Below are 20,254 nucleotides of genomic sequence, written 5' to 3'. Positions count from 1 at the left end.
GAAATTCAACCCTTAAGGGGGCGAACCTTACTATGAAAGTATTTCATTGTGAAAGCATTTTTAAACATAAATCTTTGAAAATTGGTGTCTGGCGTCTCGATTAGAGGTGAAAAAATACGTTTTTCACTGTTTCTGGAAATCCAACCGCTAAGGGGGTGAAACAGGGTCAGACTGATTCACTGACTTGTCATCGCCCGGTCCAAATCGTTAAGGATGGAAACTTAAAGTTTGGAGAGGGTGTGCATTTATACTGTAGGTATCGTTTAAGAAGGGATTGTCCGAGATTACACTCCGAAGAATGTGAAATAGGGCATGAAAGACTTTTTGAAAATATGTGGCTATTAAGGGAAATTTGAAGCTATAAAAACGAAAACTTGTATTTGGTTTCTGAGTCAGAAAATAAAAAATACGTGTTTCAGAATTTTTGCAAAATCAAACACTAAGGGGGTAAAATAGTGGGTGAAAGTGTTTTTGAAAGTAAATAATTACTAAAGAGCTACTAAAGGATTTTAAGGCTACATCTATGACAACTGGTATTTGACTTTTCGGTTATAAATAAAAAATACTTATTTCAGTGTTTCTGGAAATTCAACCCCTAAGGGTATGCAATAGGGGATGAAAATTCGTAAGAACATTTTTCGTTACATTAAAAAAAATTCAAAGCTAAATTTATGAAAATTGGAATTTCACTTCTGCGTTTGATACAGAGCAATATGTGTTGGGGAATGAAAGTTGCTACGGAAATATCACCACAGAAACTCAAAAGGCATGATTAACGAAAACTTTGGTCTCCTGCTACCAGACCTGCTTTTTGGAGAGAAGTGCATTTGAAAAAGTTCATGCTTAAATACGCCCTTAATTACCGCGAAAAGGTTAGAAGATGTTGTAATTCGATTAAACAAAAAATATCCCTGCAGGCCATATTATCTACGAGAGCGAAGCTGCGGGCACTAAGCTATTTCTTCAATAGAAAGTAAATACGTTGACCTACATTAGCAGCAATGTACATAACAGAACTTACATTCCAAGATGATTTACGGACGCCACTCAGTCCAGGGGTAACTAGGCCTATACTATAAGATAAAATATCATTGTACTATTACATAGCCGGCCTTAGTGGCCGAGCGGTTCTAGGCGCTTAAATCTGAAACCGCGCGACCGCTACGGTCGCAGGTTCGAATCCTTCCTCGGGCGTGGATGTGTGTGATGTCCTTAGATTAGTTAGGTTTAAGTAGTTCTAAGTTCTAGGGGACTGATAGCCTCAGATATTAAGTCCCATAGTACTCAGAGCCATTTTTGAACTATTACATAAACGTAGAATAAAATAAGATAAAAATGTAATATCAACAGGACCACTTGATAGTGGTACATATGCGGAGATAAGCTTGTCGTGAACTTATGTAATCAGTAAGAGATACACAATTTGCAGCTAATTTTGTCGAAAATATGAAGGAGATGTGAGGTTTGCATAGAGTTTACAAACGTATCGGAATCATATGTAATGAAGCTGACTGGGATAGATAATAGGGTTATAGACCTTGAAGAAGCTAACATAAATGGCGGGAGAATGAAAGCATCAACAACAGGCATCTTTCAAGGTAACCAAATGTACAAAACAAAACATAGGCATAAGGCAACCTCCAGCTGCAAAATGCATACATTTTAATCACAACACTGGGCGTAAGTCAATCACGAACTACATCACGCATTTATTTTCGTTACAGCCGTATTCAGTATCTGTTACGCACTACTATTCATCGTCTCTGGCCCCACGTCGCTGCGAGTTCTCCCTTGGTAAGGCTATTATCAGTACACAGTGTGTGTGTGTATGTGTGTGTGTGTGTGTGTGTGTGTGTGTGTGTGTGTGAGAGAGAGAGAGAGAGAGAGAGAGAAAGAGAGAGGAGGAAGGGAGAGAGAGAACGGGTGAAAACGGATTACCTCCAGCAGGTCAGGGAATTGGCCTCCGGATATGGAGAAGGACATTTAATGCGCGCTCCTGTTTAGCTGAGCCGAGTGTAAAACAGTTACTCCCCACTTGACGCTCTTATTCAGTCCTGACGCTCGGCTCGTGTCACTGATGCAACAAGTTAGATTCTTCAATAATCGCATTAAATTGGAGCCTAGTTATGTATATAGTAATCCACTTGATCACGAAAGGTCAGGGGTTAAATCCCTTTGCAGTACACATGACCATCGAAACTGGATTCTTAAGTATTCAATGAGGCCGTTTTACTGCCAAATAACCAATATTTTTTATGCACAGTTCAGTTTGATAATGAGACATTGCCACTAATATTACTATGGAATTTTTTGTGTTTTGATAGAGTGCATTCTACATTCCTTTGCGTCGTTCTCTCATAGGAGAGACAGCGAATACCCACTGAAAATGCGAACAGTCACGTGATGAAATATTGACAGGGCAAAAAATTACCAAACAGAAGCTTCGCGTGGCACATAAGGAATTTTACGTCACAAATCACAACACTGTTTAGGAACAAATTACAATTGATGGCAGTAAAAGCGAAAGTAATAACTGTTTTGCTTTATAAGTAATTGGTAGAGAGCAAAGAGTCAACTCGAGAACCTCAGTTAGTGTGGAAATAGTCACCTTCTGCTTGGGAGAAAGTAGCTACTTGTATACCACAGGGTTCGATGTTGAGTACAATATTATTCTTATTGTATGTAGACAACTTTGCAACTGGTTCATAATGAACATAAGTATTTCTTATTACGGACGATACACGTGTGGTAGATAATTTCCACCAGATGCGCACCAGTACGAGAAATCGAACAGTAAAATAGCTGATTCGTTTTCTGTAAATTAACAAATGCTTAATGTAAAAAAAGCACATTTCATACAATTCTGTATGAGTGTAACACTAGAACACCAAAAAAAGGCAGTACATGAAGATGAATGCACCAAGCTTCTCCTTGATAAGAACGTTGATAAAAATTAGAATTTCTAACCATTTTGTGCAGACCATTTTACGCGAGTTACTTTAGGAACCTTTGAAGGGCATGTGGTTGCCGAGTGTCGAGTTTGTTTTATTATTAACTACAAACTGAAGAGCTCGTTTAAATTGGTGTAGCGCCAATTTTCTTCTTTTCCTGCCACAAAGTCCTTTCTCTGTTTCATGTTCCGTTATTGCGTCCATTGCGTAGGTCGTCGAAAATACGTCTTGAGTATTTAGTGCTTGTTAATCGTGGTTCCCAATTTTCTTCCGTCTTTAATGATTTCCCCATGGATGCCAATTTACTGTAAGTCCTAATGAATTTCTGCTATACAATTTTTTTCGTTGTTCGTCGGTAACGTTACGATCAGAATTTTCTTTGTTGGCCTGTTATTCATTCTGTGTAGCGGAACATGAAATTGCAATGGACGTTACCTGGTCACTCTTTTCTGGAACTTGATAAATTTCCTTTAATTTCTTCTTCATTCAAATTCCGCTTAGGCGTTTCGGTTGTATACTATGTGATCGAAAGTCTTCGGACACCTTGGCCATTATGATGGCTTGAACTCTGTTACGAAACACTTTTAGTCAAGTTTCTGAATGTTTGTGGGGGAATGCCAGCTCATTTTTCTCCAACAGACGAAACCAGAGAAGGTAGCAATTTATTTATTTATTTATTTATTTATTCTTCATAACTACAGCCTGTTACCTGAATAGCTGGAATAGGCGACACAAATCACATTATCTCTGGGTAATTGTAAGTTATATGTTAACTATTTATTTCTGATACTTAATTTAAAGAAAGAGAGCAAAAAAACTACAACTACTTCTACTACTACAAAACTACGAATGCATTAAAACGCTTAACCAATTACCCAGCTAGTAATCTGCTACAAACACTGCAGAATTTGTTCTCTGTTTGTTTATTTACTATGGTGCATTTAACTTGTAGATGGTTGTTCCTGCTATTGGACCCGCCCTCATATCACCCACTCAACAGCCAGATGGTGCTGGACTCCTTGGGCGTTGGGCAGCACGTCAGCAAGGTTTCTACTGTACTGACTACTCCCACTCAACACTGTGACTTCTTAAAGTCCGCACTTCCGTGATCACTCGCAACAACGCTATGTAGATTCCTGGGACACTATTTCATTCAATGGTAGCTGAATTTCCTTGAGACAGAGAAGCTGCTGTCCATGCATCAGCACGGCTTTAGAAAGCATCGCTCCTGCGAAACGCAACTCGCCCTTTTTTCACATGATATCTTGCGAACCATGGATGGAGGTTGTCAGACGGATGCCATATTCCTTCACTTCCGGAAAGCGTTTGACTCGGTGCCCCACTCCAGACTCCTAACTAAGGTACTAGCATATGGGATTGGTTCCCAAGTATGTGAGTGGCTCGAAGCCTTCTTAAGTAATAGAACCCAGTACGTTGTCCTCGATGGTGAGTGTTCATCGGAGGTGAGGGTATCATCTGGAGTGCCCCATCGAAGTGTGGCAGGTCCGCTGTTGTTTTCTATCTACATAAATGATCTTTTGGATAGGGTGGATAGCAATGTGCGGCTGTTTGCTGATGATGCTGTGGTGTACGGGAAGGTGTCGTCGTTGAGTGACTGCAGGAGGATACAAGATGACTTGGACGGGATCTGTGGTTGGTGTAAAGAATGGCAGCTAACTCTAAATATAGATAAACGTAAACTAATGCAGATGAATAGCAAAAAGAATCCCATAATGTTTGAATACTCCATTAGTAGTGTAGCGCTTGACACAGTCACGTCGATTAAATATTTGGGCATAACATTGCAGAGCGATATGAAGTGGGTCAAGCATGTAATGGCAGGTGTGGGGAAGGCGGATAGTCGTCTTCAGTTCATTGGTAGAATTTTGGGAAGATGTGGTTCATCTATAAAGGAGACCGCTTATAAAACACTAAATACGACCTATTCTTGAGTACTGCTCGAGCGTTTGGGATCCCTATCAGGTCGGATTGAGGGAGGACATAGAAGCAATTCAGAGGCGGGCTACCAGATTTGTTACTGGTAGGTTTGATCATCACGCGAGTGTTACGGAAATGCTTCAGGAACTCGGGTGGGAGTCTCTCGAGGAAAGGAGGCGTTCTTGTCGTGAATCGCTACTGAGGAAATTTAGAGAACCAGCATTTGAGCCTGACTGCAGTACAATTTTACTGCTGCCAACTTAACATTTCGCGGAAGGACCACAAAGATAAGATAAGAGAGATTAGGGCTCGTACAGAGGCATATAGACAGTCATTTTTCCCTCGTTCTGTTTGGGAGTGGAACAGGGAGAGGAGATGCTAGTTGTGGTACGAGGTACCCTCCGCCACGCACCGTATGGTGGATTGCGGAGTAGGTATGTAGATGTAGATGTAGACCTCAGTTATCTTCTCTCCATCTACAGAGCATGCTATCTAGCCTGGATGGCGGCATGCTGACTCCTGGTTGAATGCCTCGTGAAGTCTTCCTCTGCCTTCCTGGATACTGCGTCTGCAGTGTCGTCCGAGATGCGCCAGGTCTACTCGCTCCTTAGAGCTGCTTTGAGATCCAACATTCTTAATACCTGACGTCCATTACCCGCCACAGCTTCGTAGAGGGCGCAGTCCCCCAATGTGTGCTCTGGTGTGCCCACACTGCTGCACACGCAGCTGTCATTCATCTGTCTTCTGAGTTTGTATAGATACCTGACATAAAAGCCATGGCCAGTCAGGTAATGTATCAGTACAGTCGATGGGTTAAAAACTCTCATTTCCAATCCCTCTCTCATATTAGGGAGAAATTAGTATGTTCTCCTCCCTGTGGCTCAAGCGCCCCATTCATTTTGCTACAGTTGTAATATACGACCTTTTATTGTCTTTTTGGAACTGGTCTCAGTTCCAAGCACCCTTCGTCCTTCCATTTGATTGCCTTTCTTTAACCAGTGAAAGACTCCCCTTTCCATGATTTCGAAATGCAGTGGGAATATTCCTAGAATTACTAACAAAACAACATTCGGGGTAGTGCAATAGGCGTCCTTTAATCTTAGTAGAACGCCTCCTTGAAATCTTCTCACAACCGACGCTCGCTTCACTAGCTGCATTCTACGAGCCCAAGCGCTCGCAGCATATCCTTCGACTGATGCTAATATACACCGAAGCGCCAAAGAAACTGTTATAGACAAGCGTATTCAAATACAGAGATGTGTAAACAGGCAGAATACGGTACCGCGGGCGGCAACGCCTATATAAGACAACAAGTGTCTGGCGCAGTTGTTAGATCGGTTACTGCTGCTACAATGGCAGGTTATCAAGATTCGAGTGAGTCTGAACGTGGCGTTATAGTCGGCGCACGAGCGGTGGAACGCGGCATCTCCGAGGTAGCGATGAAGTGGGGATTTTCCTGTACCAACATTTCACGAGTGTGCCGTGAATATCAGGAATCCGGTGAAACATCAAATCTCCAACATCGCTGCGCCAGAAAAAGATCCTGAAAGAACGGGACCAACGACGACAGAACAGACTCTTTCAGCTTGACAGAAGTGCAACCCTTACGCAAATTGCTACAGATTTCAGTGCTGGCCCATCAAGAAGTGTCAGTGTGCGAATCATTCAATGAAACATCATCGATATGGGTTTTCGAAGCCGAAGGTCCACTCGTGTACCCTTGATGAGTGCACGACGCAAAACTTTACGCCTCGCCTGTGTCCGTCACCACCGACATCGTACTGTTGATGACTAGGACTTTGTTGCCTGGTCGGACGAATCTCGCTTCAAATTGTATCGAACGGATGGACGTGTACGGGTATGTAGACAATCTCATGAATCCATGGACCGTGCATGTCAGCATGGGACTGTTCAAGCTGGGGGAGGCTCTGTAAGGGTATAGGGTGTGTGCAGCTGGGGTGGTATGAGACCCCTGATACGTCGAAATACACTACTGGCCATTAAAATTGCTACACCAAGAAGAAATGCAGATGATAAACGGGTACTCATTAGACAAATATATTATACTAGAACTGACATGTGATTACATTTTCACCGACCGCGGTGGCCGAACGGTTCTAGGCACTTCAGTCCGGAACCGCGCGACTGCTACGGTTCGAATCCTGCCTCGGGCATGGATGTGTGTGATGTCCTTGGGTTAGTTAGGTTTAAGTAGTTCTACGTTCTAGGGGACTGATGACCTGAGATGTTAAGTCCCATAGTTCTCAGAGCCATTTGATTACATTTTCACGCAATTTGGCGCATAGATCTTGAGAAATCAGTACCCAGAACAACCACCTCTGGCCGTAATAACGGCCTTGATACGCCTGGGCATTGAGTCAAACAGAGCTTGGATGGCGTGTACAGGTACAGCTGCCCATGCAGCTTCAACACTATACCACAGTTCATCAAGAGTAGTGACAGGCGAATGGTGACGAGACAGTTGCTCGGCCACCACTGGCCAGACGTTTTCAATTGGTGAGATATCTGGAGAATGTGCTGGCCAGGGCAGCAGTCGAACATTTTCTGTATCCAGAAAGGCCCGTGCAGGACCTGCAACATGCGGTCGTGCATTATCCTGCTGAAATGTAGAGTTTCGCAGGGATCGAATGAGGGATGGAGCCACGGGTCGCAACACATCTGAAATGTAACGTTCACTGTTCAAAGTGCCGCCAATGCGAACAAGAGGTGACCGAGACGTGTAACCAATGGCAGCCCATATCATCACGCCGGGTGATACGCCAGTATGACGATGACGAATACACGCCACCAATGTGCGTTCACTGCGATGTCGCCAAACTCGGATGCGACCACCATGATGCTGTAAACAGAACCTGCATCCATCCGAAAAAATGACGTTTTGCCATTCGTGCAGCCAGGTTCGTCGGTGAGTACACCATCGCAGGCGCTCCTGTCTGTGATGCAGCGTCGAGGGTAACCGCAGCCACGGTCTCCGCGCTGATAGTCCGTGCTGCTGCAAACGTCGTCGAACTGTTCGTGCAGATGGTTGTTGTCTTGCAAACGTCCCCATCTGTTGACTCAGGTATCGAGACCTTACTGCACGATCCGTTACAGCCACGCGGATAAGATGCCTGTCATCTCGACTGCTAGCGATACGAGGCCATTGGGATCCAGCACGGCGTTCCGTATTACCCTCTAGAAGCCACCGATTCCATATTCTGCTAACAGTCATTGGATCTCAACCAACGCGAGCAGCAATAACGCGATACTATAAACCGCAATTGCGATAGGCTACAATCCAACCTTCATCAAAGTCGGAAACGTGATGGTACGCATTTCTCCTCCTTACACGGGGCGTCACAACAACGTTTCAGCAGGCAACGCCGGTTAACTGCTGTTTGTGTATGAGAAATCGGTTGGAAACTTTCCTCATGTCAGCACGTTGTAGGTGTCGCCACCGGCGCCAACCTTGTGTGAATGCTCTAAAAAGCTAATCATTTGCATATCTCAGCATCATCTTCCTGTCGGTTAAATTTCGCGTCTGTAGCACGTCATCTTCGTGTTGTAGCAAATTTTAATCGCCAGTAGTGTGCTTGGACCGACACGAGCAGCAATTTTCCCGGAACGATACATCATGTTCTCTTATGCCAATAATTCGCCGTAGTTGAAACTCACTGACTTGACGGTACAGTTCGGGAAAACGTCTGCGGGGCACATCTGCTCAAGACACACTGATCCATTACCTTCAGTTTCCCACTTTTCCGAGGTCTTCTCCGTCCCTGATGATCCCCACTTTGATTACTCCCTCTTCTCCACCGTCATGGAACGCGCCGATACCTCGGTCTCTCCACTCGCGCCCAGTCTCCAGTACTAGCGGCAGTTGCCCCACTCTGTCATCAGTACTCCAATCACAGCACAAGCCATTAAACTTACCCTCCAGTTAAAACGCAACACGGCCCCTGGTCACGACTGTGTCACCTACCGCCACCTCAGAGAATGCCCCTTCTCCTTACTGACTGTCCTTGATAGTCTACACAACGTCATCCTCTCTACCTCCTTCTACGCTGACCTGTGGAAGACTTCCTGCATATTCTTACTCCTCAAACCCAACAAACCCCTTTTCGTCGCCTCTTCCTATCGTCCCATCTGCCTCACCTCTGCCTTCAGTAACATTGTCGAGAATTTTTCAGGGTTTCTTCGAAATATTTTTTTATTGTCTTTTTTGTATCAGCAGCCTTCTGACTGGTTTGATGTGGCCCGCTACAAACAGCAACTCCCTTCCTCATTTCTTTCCCTATCAGTCCATCTAGTTTTCAACATTCCTATGTAGCTCCACATCTCAAATGCTCCTATTCTCTTTTGTTCCGGTTTTCCCACAGTCCCTGTCCTACTGCCATGCAGTGATGTGCTCCAAACTTACATTCTCAGGAATTCCATCCTTAAATTAAGGGCTATGTTTGATACTAGTAAACTTTTCTTCACCAGTTGTATTCTGCTTTTCATTGACTATTACTCGCTCCACCCATCATGAGTTACTACCTGTCCAGATAGCAGAATTCCATAACTTCTTATATTTCGTAATCCCCATTCCGATATTCTCATTTCCCCTACTTCTCAAACTTTAGTCTCTTTCCGATTTAGTCTCAGACCATATTCCGTGCTCATTAGACTGTTCATTCCACTCAACAGATCATATATGTCGTCTTCAGTTTTACAGAGGATAGTAATGTCATCAAGGAAGCTTGTCATTTACATCCCTTCACCTTGAACTGATACCATTCCTGAACCTTTCTTTTATTTCCGTCACTGCCTCTTCGACGTACAGATTGAACAGTAGGCGCGAAAGACTACGTCTCTGTCTTATACCCTTTTAATCCGAGGACCTCGTTCTTGGTCTTCCAGGCTTATTGTTCCCTCTCGGTTCGGTATGTTACCCGTCTTTCATTGTAGCTTATCCCTATATTTCTCAAAATTTCGAACATATTGTACCATTTGATACTGTCGAATGCTTTTTGCAGGTCGGCAAAATTCGGTCCCTTTACTATTCCTAAAGCGTAACTGATCTTTATCTAACAGATCTTCAGCTTTCTTTTGCATTCTTCTGTATATTAGTCTTGTCAGAAGCTTCGTTGCATGAGCTGTTAACCTGATTGTACGATGATTCTCGCACTTGTCGGGTCATGCTATGCTCCGAAATTGTATGTATGTTCCGGAAGTCTGATGGTGTATCTCATACATTCTACACACCAATGTGGACAATCGTTTTGTGGCGACTGCGTTCGATGATTTTAGAAATTTCGATGAAATGTTATCCATCCCTTCTTTTTCATTTGACCATAAGTCGTCTACAGTTCTTTTATTTATTTATGCATTTATTTTACCTGGCAAGCTTAGGGCCTTCAGGCCCTCTCTTACACCTAACCAGGCATACTCAGATTGATCGAATTTCAGTTTGAACAGAACATTATGGACATACCACGTGTTACACAGTATTAATGTTAAAGAAAAATAGAGATTATAACAGTAGTACAATGATAATTATAACAATCAAAAAATAATTAACAATCAAGAATAACAATAATAATAATAATAATAGTAATGACTATGTATATGAAAGTAAACATATTTTTCTTTTATGAATGTCAGTCCTATTGCTAGTTGGGAATTTTCTCGTTATGTTCTTGCAGCTTGTGAGTTATTCATATTGAGCAGAGACATAAGACGATAGAAGGGGGTGAAAGATATATAGAAGAGGTAGCTAGGTCAGAGGAAGAGAAATAGAATGGTAAAATTCGAAGTTATGATGGGAAGGAGAAAGAAAGAGTTGAGAGGGGCACAACAATGGTTGCTATACCGTCCCTAATATGTAAGTTTTGAGTTCCCTCTGGAATGTTGAGTGGTTCTGGATGAGACGCAGATCACAGGGGAGCGCGTTCCATAGTCGTGTAGCTGAGATGGAGAATGATACGGAGAAAGATGTTCTTTTAAATTCCGAACTTCTTTGGGAGAGATATGTTTGAGTTTTCAACTTCACACACCGTAAATATAAAAAAATTACAGTAATCCGATTCTTGTGTGCTCCAGCTTGTACGAGCAAACAGGTAATGTTCTCACTTGTGGAGGCACAAATTAATTCTACTCTTGGTAAGTTTGGTTAATAAATTCAATAAATTTTTGGGTTCATATGAAGGACTTATTTCAATGGTGGTACAAGTCCATTACCTCCAGTTGTCTGTCTATAATGCCTCTGACATTAATGGTCCAAAGAAACAGAAAGAAAGATACATCTCTAACAAGAAGCCATATGCTTGAATATTTCTGGTATCTCAACTGCAGATTTTTCAGCGCTCATTTAACTGTAGAACTCTGTATCTCAGAATGAACAAAAGTGGACTTGTACCACTATTGAAATAAGTCCTTCATATCAAGTATAGGGTATGTATATGATGTCTTGAGTCTGTCTCAGTACATCGAAATACGCCACTATCTTAATACTGTATCCTTATAGAAACCTTGTCATCTCGAGAGAACCATGCTTGGAGCCACAGTAAAATATAACCATGGTAAACTCCCGTATTTAACTTTGATCGAAGTTGGTGCACCTGAATTTTGTGTTGGTCAGAGTTAGACGCCGATTTTACAGTTGTTTACTTTTAATCGAGGTAGGTGCACCGGACCATAACTCGCTTGTCAATCAATCAGACGTTTGAAGCTGTTTCCTACATGGAAGTTTTTTTAAACTGAGGGGTGGGGGCATCCTGGTTGACTATAACAGGCGATTTTTATGCCAGGATCCTAATACCGCTGGTTTGCACAAATCTTTGGTTTTATGTAACATTCGGGAAAAGAAAAGATTCTACCCACAGATCACCAAGTTAGTTTGTCTTTTTCTCGCACGATATTTTGTGAATCGTGGTCACAAGGAATGTGTTTCGCACAGTACCACACTGAAGACAGGTTTTTCTGGACGGCGAATTTCATCAGAGACAGAGGTAGCACCAAGAGTGCCCCAGGGAAGTGTGGTAGGACCGTTCTTTGTCGCTACATACACAGATCATGTGACGGACAGGGTGAACAGCTGTCTGCGGTTTGCCGATACCAGTCTGAGTGACTGTAGCAAGCTATAGGATGACTTCAACCAAATTTCTATTTGGTGTGCTGAATGCCACCTTGTTCCAAACGAAGAGAAATGTAAGTTAATGCAGGTGAGTAGGTAGAAGAATCCTATAATGTTGGAATACAGCATTAATAGTATGCTTCTTGACACAGTTGTGTTGATCGAATATTGTGGCGTAATGTTGCAAAGTGATATCAAACTCGACGAGCAAGTAGGGGTTGTAATAGGGAAGGCTAATCCTTGACTTTCGTTTATTGGGAGAATTATAGGTAAGTGGGGATCATGTGTAAAGGAGACCGCATATAGGACTCTGGTGCGACCTATTCTTGAGTACTGCTCGAGTGTTTGGGATCCGCACCAGGTCGGATTAAAGGAAGACATTGAAGCAGTTCAGAGAAGCTGCTAGATTTGTTACTGGTTGGCTCGACCAAGACGCAAGTATTACAGAGATGGTTTAGGAACACAAAGGGGAATCCTTGGAGGCAACACGACGTCTTTTTCGAGGAACGCTATTGAGAAAATGTAGAGAACTCTGGCGTTAGGAACTTGCTTATTAATAATAGTGATGTTGTAACTGTTGGTTGGTAATATTTGCTGACAAAATGCAACCTAACGCTAGATTGCGTACTTACGGCTATCCTGTGTGGCCGTTTTTTGGTACGACTTTAAAACAGAGAGAGATTATTAATTGATCACGGATGCGTCGGTTCTCGATTGTGTTCAGGAGACGTACGAATTGACTGCGCGAATAATTGACCCGGATTGCCTTCACGCAATCAGAATCTTCGATGAAAATGCCTAAGGGACCTATTTGAATATAAAAATGGAAATGAAAGCAAATTGGTGGAATTTCCTAAGATTAACAGATCGGAAGCTGAACACATTAGTGGTCTCCCAGATACAATCGTGACACCGCGATAAAGAGCGAACCTGTAACAAAGCTCATATACAATTTGAACATCATTTTTGGTTAGTGAAAGAAAAGAATAAGAAGAAAAACACTGTATCGTAAAATATTAATATATTTTGAACGAATTGGCATTAAATTTCTACACATTTACAATTACACAATAAATGCATGACTTACATCTGATATTTCTTATGTAAATGGCGGAGTCCAATAATCGTTGCTTTGTCAGTCCGTTCCTTCTTTAAATTAAACGTCATTGCGTGTGCGTAAGTACATTGTATCCACACCCGCGTTACCGAAATCTTTGTTCGTCGTTTCACATAGTTTTTACACAAAATAAAAATACAACTTGTAGCAATGCTATGTAGTACGTCTTAACATGTCTGCGACCAAAAGTACAAGGGATAATGAAGTCTCTAGAATATTTCTTAACAAAAGATAGCTTGTTCTTTCTTCTGTTACGCAGCTTCTTGCTATCAAGCGCTGCGGCAATGATTTTAAGTACCTGCGCCCAGCGGGTCATAGTGTTTATTTAGAGTACTTAAACGCTGGACTCTCACATTACAAAAAAAAATGTTTCGTCTCTACTCTCGCGCTGTGATGCTTAGCATTTTTACGAACTACAGCTCGTTGGCTGTCCTTTTCTTTTATGACAAATATCTCATATGCAAAGTGTCTGAAATACAATAATATTACAGAACCAGCAATTGAGGATGACTGCAGAACGATTCTACTGCCACGAACAAACATTTCGCATAGGGACCATGTAGGTAACACAGGAGAAGTTAGGGCTCCTAGCTCGTACAGAGGCATATAAGTAGTTGCTATTCCCTTTCTCTAGTTACGAGTGAAACAGGAAAGGAAATAACTGTTAGTAGCACAGTGCGCCCTCCGCTACGCACTCTACGGCTGCCTGCAGATTACTTAAGTAGATGTATAGTAATCACACGTTTGAAGCTGGAAGAAAGGGGGTGGGGGTGGTGGGAGGGAAGAGCTACTGGTTGACTGTAACAGAGGACTTTCATGTCAGCCTCCCAGTACAAATGATTTCCCCACACAATTATACTATTTTGTTTTTACAATACGTTCCGTAACGGATCACTGAATATCTTTCACTTAAACTCAGTCACCTAGTACACTAGTACTCGTACAGGTGTCACTACTGGTCCTAACATCTTTTTTTTTTGTAGACAGGGGTGGTTCCAAGTAATTTATACGGCGTGCGTCGATGACGTAGTCGCGACGGCGCACGAAGTGCCCTGTGGGGGTCCCAGGTTAGCGGAAGTCTCTCCAGCGAGTTTCCAGCTAGCGCGCTGGAGCGATGATCGACCCCGGGCTGGCGGGTCGCGGGAGGCGGCTGCGCGCCCTCGACGCGACAATGGCTCTGCGCGACGCGCGATTAGCTGCGCAGATTACATTGTGTGGCGTAGCGGGGACGGCGGGGGCGGTCAGCCCCGGCTACGAGCGCAGCCCGGAAGCGATGCGTGGCAGGGGAATTCCCTGGCTCTGCGGCAGGCGCCAGGACGTACAGTCGACGTGGGGCCCTCGAGAAATACGGGCCCCCGCAACGAACCTGTGACGTCACGCCCGTCGGCTCGTGCGACACACTTTGCCAGCGCTCGGCTGCGCTGGGTGATTGGTTGGCCAATTTGAGGGAGGGGACCAAACAGTGAGGACTGGCGAAGGATGGGGAAGACGGCTGTGTCCTTTCAAAGGAACGGTCCTGGCATTTTCCTGAAGCAATTTAGTGAAATCACAGAAAATCTCGCGTCCGGCCATCCTGATTTAGGTTTTCTGCGATTTTCCTAAATCACTCCAGGCAAATGCCGGGATGGTTCCTCTGGAAGGGCACGGCCGACTTCCTTCCCCATCCTTCCCTAATCCAACCCGGCCGGAGTGGCCGAGCGGTTCTAGGCGCTACAGTCTGGAACTGCGAGACCGCTACGGTCGCAGGTTCGAATCCTGCCTCGGGCATGGATGTGTGTGATGCCCTTAGGTTAGTTAGGTTTAAGTAGTTCTAAGTTCTAGGGGACTGATGACCTCAGAAGTTAAGTCCCATAGAGCTCAGAGCCATTTGAACGATTTGAACCTAATCCGATGAGATCGATGACCTCGCTGTCTGGTCTCCTTCCCCCAAACAACCCAACCCAACACCCACAGAAAATCTAAATGAGGATGGCTAGATGTGGATTTGAACCGTCGTCCTTCCGAATGTGCTAATCGCTGTGCTACCTTGGCTCTGTGCAGGGACCACGGGAAATCAATATTTAACTGAACAAGTGACCACTAAAGGTCTTAACTTTATTGCATGCCGTCAAGAGCTTGCATGCATTTAAACACACAGTCAGAATTTACAACTGTGAGCTAAAACATTATGACCACCTGTTCAATAGTGTTACTCCACTTTTCAAACAAAATACAGCAACAGTTCTGCTTTACATGCGTTCTGCAAGTGCTTCATAGGTTTCCTGAAGTGGCTATAGGCGATGACTCACAGGTAGCAAATACATTTTACAATCACTTCTTAAATATAGTAGAAAGCACAGTGACAAACGTTTCAAGAGCAAAATCACAGCAGTAGGCTGAAAATGCAACTTTTACAAAGCTCAGTCATGTGAACGTATCACCAACTGCTCCTTCTGAAATTAGGAAAATTACACTTTCTCTAAAAAATAAAAGCTCATCTGGTTTTGATGGTGTTTCCAGTAGAGTACTAAAAATTTGTTCCCACGTAACGTCGTGTGACTAGGGCTCCCGTTGGGTAGACCGTTCGCCGGGTGCAGGTCTTTCGATTCGACACCACTTCGGCCACTTGCGCGTCGATGGGAATGAAATGAAGATTATTAGGACAACAGAACACTCAGTCCCTGAGCGCAGAAAATCTCCGACCCAATCGGGAATCGAACCCGGAGCCTTTGGACTGACATTCTGTCGTGCCGACCACTCAGCTACTGGGGGCAGAATCCCATGTAATAAGCACAGTCTTATATGAAATATCTAATGTATCACTGACTCAAGACATTTTTCCAGAGAGACTCAAATATGTCGTTGTTTGACCCCTGTTTAAGAAAGGTGGTAAGAGAGATGTTAATAATTAGTGACCTGTTTCACTGCTGACATCATTCTCTAAAATTTTGAGAAGGTGATGTATTCTAGGATAATACCTCACTTTAGCAACAGCAGTGTCCTTAGCAAATCACAGTTTGAGTTTCAACAGGGGTTGCTCTACACAGAGTTCCAATTACAACTTCACTCACGAGATTGTAAAAAAATAAAAAAGCACTCCGTCGTCAGGCCACGAGTGGCCTACCGGGACCATCCGACCGCCGTGTCATCCTCAGTGGAGGATGCGGATAGGAGGGGCGTGGGGTTCAATGGTTCAAATGGCTCTGAGCACTATGCGACTTAACTTCTTAGGTCATCAGTCGCCTATAACTTAGAACTAATTAAACCTAACTATCCTAAGGACATCACACACATCCATGCCCGAGGCAGGATTCGAACCTGCGACCGTAGCGGTCGCTGGGCTCCAGACTGTAGTGCCTAGACCCGCACGGCCACTCCGGCCGGCAGGGCGTGGGGTCAGCACACCGCTCTGCCTGTCCTTATGGTGGTATTCTTGACCGAAACCGCTACTGTTCGGTCGAGTAGCTCCTTAATTGGCATACCGAGGCTGAGTGTACCCCGAAAAATGGCAACAGCGCTTGGGGGCGTGGATGGTCACCCATCCAAGTGCCGACCAAGCCCGACAGCGCTTAACTTCGGTGACCTCACGGGAACCGGTGTATCCACTGCGGCAAGGCCGTAGCCCCACCAGATTGTAAAGCATTAAATAATAAAATATCACCATTTGGTTTTCTCTACGACCTGTCTAAGGCATCTCCTGGATAAATTAACATTTTATGGGATTGGTGGTACAGCCAGCCAATGGCTAATATCATATCTAATCAAAAGAATGCAGAAAGTTGTACTTAGTAATTCAAGCAGTCTATTCCAGGGACATGATTCTGACTGGGGAGAAATTGTTAGGTCGTAAAATCAAGCGCAGGCACGCCAGTCGGGAACGTTAGAGCAGAGATGGCTGTGTAGAAGGCGTCAGCCAGTTGAACGCAGACCGACCACTCTCCAGGATGACAACGCGACAGCAGCGGCCTCTATGCCAACTGGTCGCAGTGCTAGTTCTACAAGAGCTTCAAGACCAGTGACCTGAACAGAAGTGTCAAAGCTCATTACTTTGCTCGTACATTCTATGTAGCTCAGACTTGGTTGGAATCGTTATACTGAAGAGATTTCTCATTTTGTCTGTCGCCCTGTGCTTACGACACATCTGTAATAAAACCCATTGATACGATTTGTTTGAATGTCGTCTAGCGATCCGAGAAAGCAGGTTTCCCGGGCACCCGACATACAATGACTGGGCAGGATTCAACAGAAATCGTATATGGGGTTCCTCAAGGTTCAGTCTTAGTGTCCTTCATATATGTAAACGATCTTCCATCTACTATACAACAAGCAGAATTAGTTCTTTTTGCAGATGACACTAATACTGTAATCATTCCAAGCAAAGATACAGGAACAGAAGAAAAGGCAAACAAAATTCTTAAATGTATCATTGCAGTCAATGATACTTTTAAGAATTTTGTTTTTTTTCCTCGAATGGTCTCATCTTTAATTTTAAAAAGACTCAACGTACTCAGTTCCGCATATCTAAAGGTACTACGCCAATGATAAGTGTAACCGCCTGCTGAGGAAATAAAAAACGGGGTGGAAACTTAAAACTCTTAGTGGTCCATATACATGAGAATTTAAATGGCAAAAAACAGACTTTGGAACTCTTAAAACAACTTAGTTCCGCCACATTTGCGCCTAGAATTATTGCAGATCTTGAAGAGAGAGAAAAATCAGTACGTTGACATATTCTGAAGTCGATAATGGCATGTGGATTTGGAACTCTTAAAACAACTTAGTTCCGCCACATTTGCGCCTAGAATTATTGCAGATCTTGAAGAGAGAGAAAAATCAGTACGTTGACATATTCTGAAGTCGATAATGGCATGTGGAATAACGTTCTGGGGCAACTTATCTTGAAGAAAGAAAGTCTTTATTGCGCAAAAACGTGCTGTGAGAATATTATGTGGTGCTGACCCACGATCGTTTTGTAGAAACCTGTTAAAGGATTTGGCGATTCTGACTACTGCTTCACAGTATATTTATTGTCTCAGGAAGTTTGTTGTAAATAATACACTACAGTTCAAGAGGAAGAATGACTTAAGTAATTGCAATACCAGAAGGAAAAACGACATTCATTACCCCGCATTAAGGCTGTCTTTAGCACAAAAAGGAGTGCACAGTGCTGCAAGAAAAATTTTTGACCATCTACCGAGTGGTATAAAATGTCTGACAGACTTCAAAAGAAAGACAGAAAACGAGAAAAAAGGTTAGAAATGTTTTCAGAATGTAACCGTATGTACAAATTAATTTGCGGTGTGAATGTGTAACGACTCGCTCCACATCATTACCATCTATCATGCAAAATGAGCCATTGAATATCTAAATAACTCACTAAATGTGGCACCAAATGTCTGTGGACAGGTCACGGAATTCCCTCAAATTACGGGACGGTGATTTGTGGGGACGCTGCATCGCCTGATATGTGTCCCAATGGGTACAGATCAGGAGTATTTGCTGGTCAAGTCTTCAGTGTGAGTTGACTATGCCGACCGCGGTGTCCGAGCAGTTCTAGGCGCTTCAGTGTGGAATCGCGCGACCGCTACGCAGCAGGTTCGAATCCTGCCTCGGGCATGGATGTGTGTGAGGTCCTTACGTTAGTTAGGTTTAAGTGGTTCTAAGTTCTAGGGGACTGATGACCTCAGAAGTTAAGTCCCATAGTGCTCAGAGCCATTTGAACCATTTTTTTTTGAGTTGACTATTAATGCTCCTAAAAGCACTTCAGCGCAGTTGTGACCTTGTGACACGGATAATTATCCTGCTGGAAGATGTCGAGGACGACGTCAAGTATGAAGCGACGCAGGTGGTCCGCAATAGTGTTCGTTCAATTCACTGCTGTCGTTATGTCTTTGAAGACTGCCATAGATCTCATGGAAGCCCAACTGAATGTAAACCATGGAATAACTCTACACTCATCGGCACGTGTGTGTGGCGTGGTGCATATTTCGTGAACTTGGCCGGGTTGCAAAGACCCAAACATTGACCGGGTATAACCAGAAATTCAATCCATTCGACAGGCGACACCTACATCTACATGATTACTCTGCAATTCACATTTAAGTGCTTAGCAGAGGGTTCATCGAACCACAATCATACTATCTCTCTACCATTCCACTCCCGAACAGCGCGCGGGAAAAGCGAACACCTAAACCTTTCTGTTCGAGCTCCGATTTCTCTTATTTCATTTTGATGAACATTCCTACCTATGTAGGTTGGGCTCAACAAAATGTTTTCGCATTCGGAAGAGAAAGTTGGTGACTGAAATTTCGTAAATAGATCTCGCCGCGACGAAAAACGTCTTTGCTTTAATGACTTCCATCCCAACTCGCGTATCATATCTGCCACACTCTCTCCCCTATTAAGTGATAATACAAAACGAGCTGCCCTTTTTTACACCCTTTCGTTGTCCTCCGTCAATCCCACCTGGTAAGGATCCCATACCGCGCAGCAATATTCTAACAGAGGACGAACGAGTGTAGTGTAAGCTGTCTCTTTAGTGGACTTGTTGCATCTTCTAAGTGCCCTGCCAATGAAACGCAACCTTTGGCTCGCCTTCCCCACAATATTATCTATGTGGTCTTTCCAACTTAAGTTGTTCGTAATTTTAACACCCAGGTGCTTAGTTGAATTGACAGCCTTGAGAATTGTACTATTTATCGACTAATCGAATTCCAACGGATTTCCTTTGGAACTCATGTGGATCACCTCACACTTTTCGTTATTTAGCGTCAACTGCCACCTGCCACACCATACAGCAATCTTTTCTAAATCGCTTTGCAACTGATACAGGTCTTCGGATGACCTTACTAGACGGTAAATTACAGCATCATCTGTGAACAACCTAAGAGAACTGCTCAGATTGTCACCCAGGTCATTTATATAGATCAGGAACAGCAGAGGTCCCAGCACGCTTCCCTGGGGAACACCTGATATCATTTCAGTTTTACTCGATGATTTTTCCCTCTATTACTACGAACTGCGACCTTCCTGACAGGAAATCACGAATCCAGTCGCGCAACTGAGACGATACCCCATAGGCCCGCAGCTTGATTAGAAGTCGCTTGTGAGGAACGGTGTCAAAAGCTTTCCGGAAATCTAGAAGTACGGAAT

General features: G+C 43.6%; 1 pseudogene; it reads right to left on the bottom strand.

The window, feature by feature from the left end:
* Nucleotides 1-16,608: 16,608 nt before the first annotated feature.
* On the bottom strand, nucleotides 16,609-16,726 carry LOC124719222 (annotated as a pseudogene).
* Between the last annotated feature and the right edge of the window lie 3,528 nt (nucleotides 16,727-20,254).

Source organism: Schistocerca piceifrons, chromosome 10 (assembly GCF_021461385.2).
Source record: "Schistocerca piceifrons isolate TAMUIC-IGC-003096 chromosome 10, iqSchPice1.1, whole genome shotgun sequence".
Lineage (NCBI taxonomy): Eukaryota > Metazoa > Arthropoda > Insecta > Orthoptera > Acrididae > Schistocerca > Schistocerca piceifrons.
The sequence above is the reverse complement of the archived record's forward strand: the minus strand, read 5'-3'. Positions and strand labels throughout refer to the sequence as shown.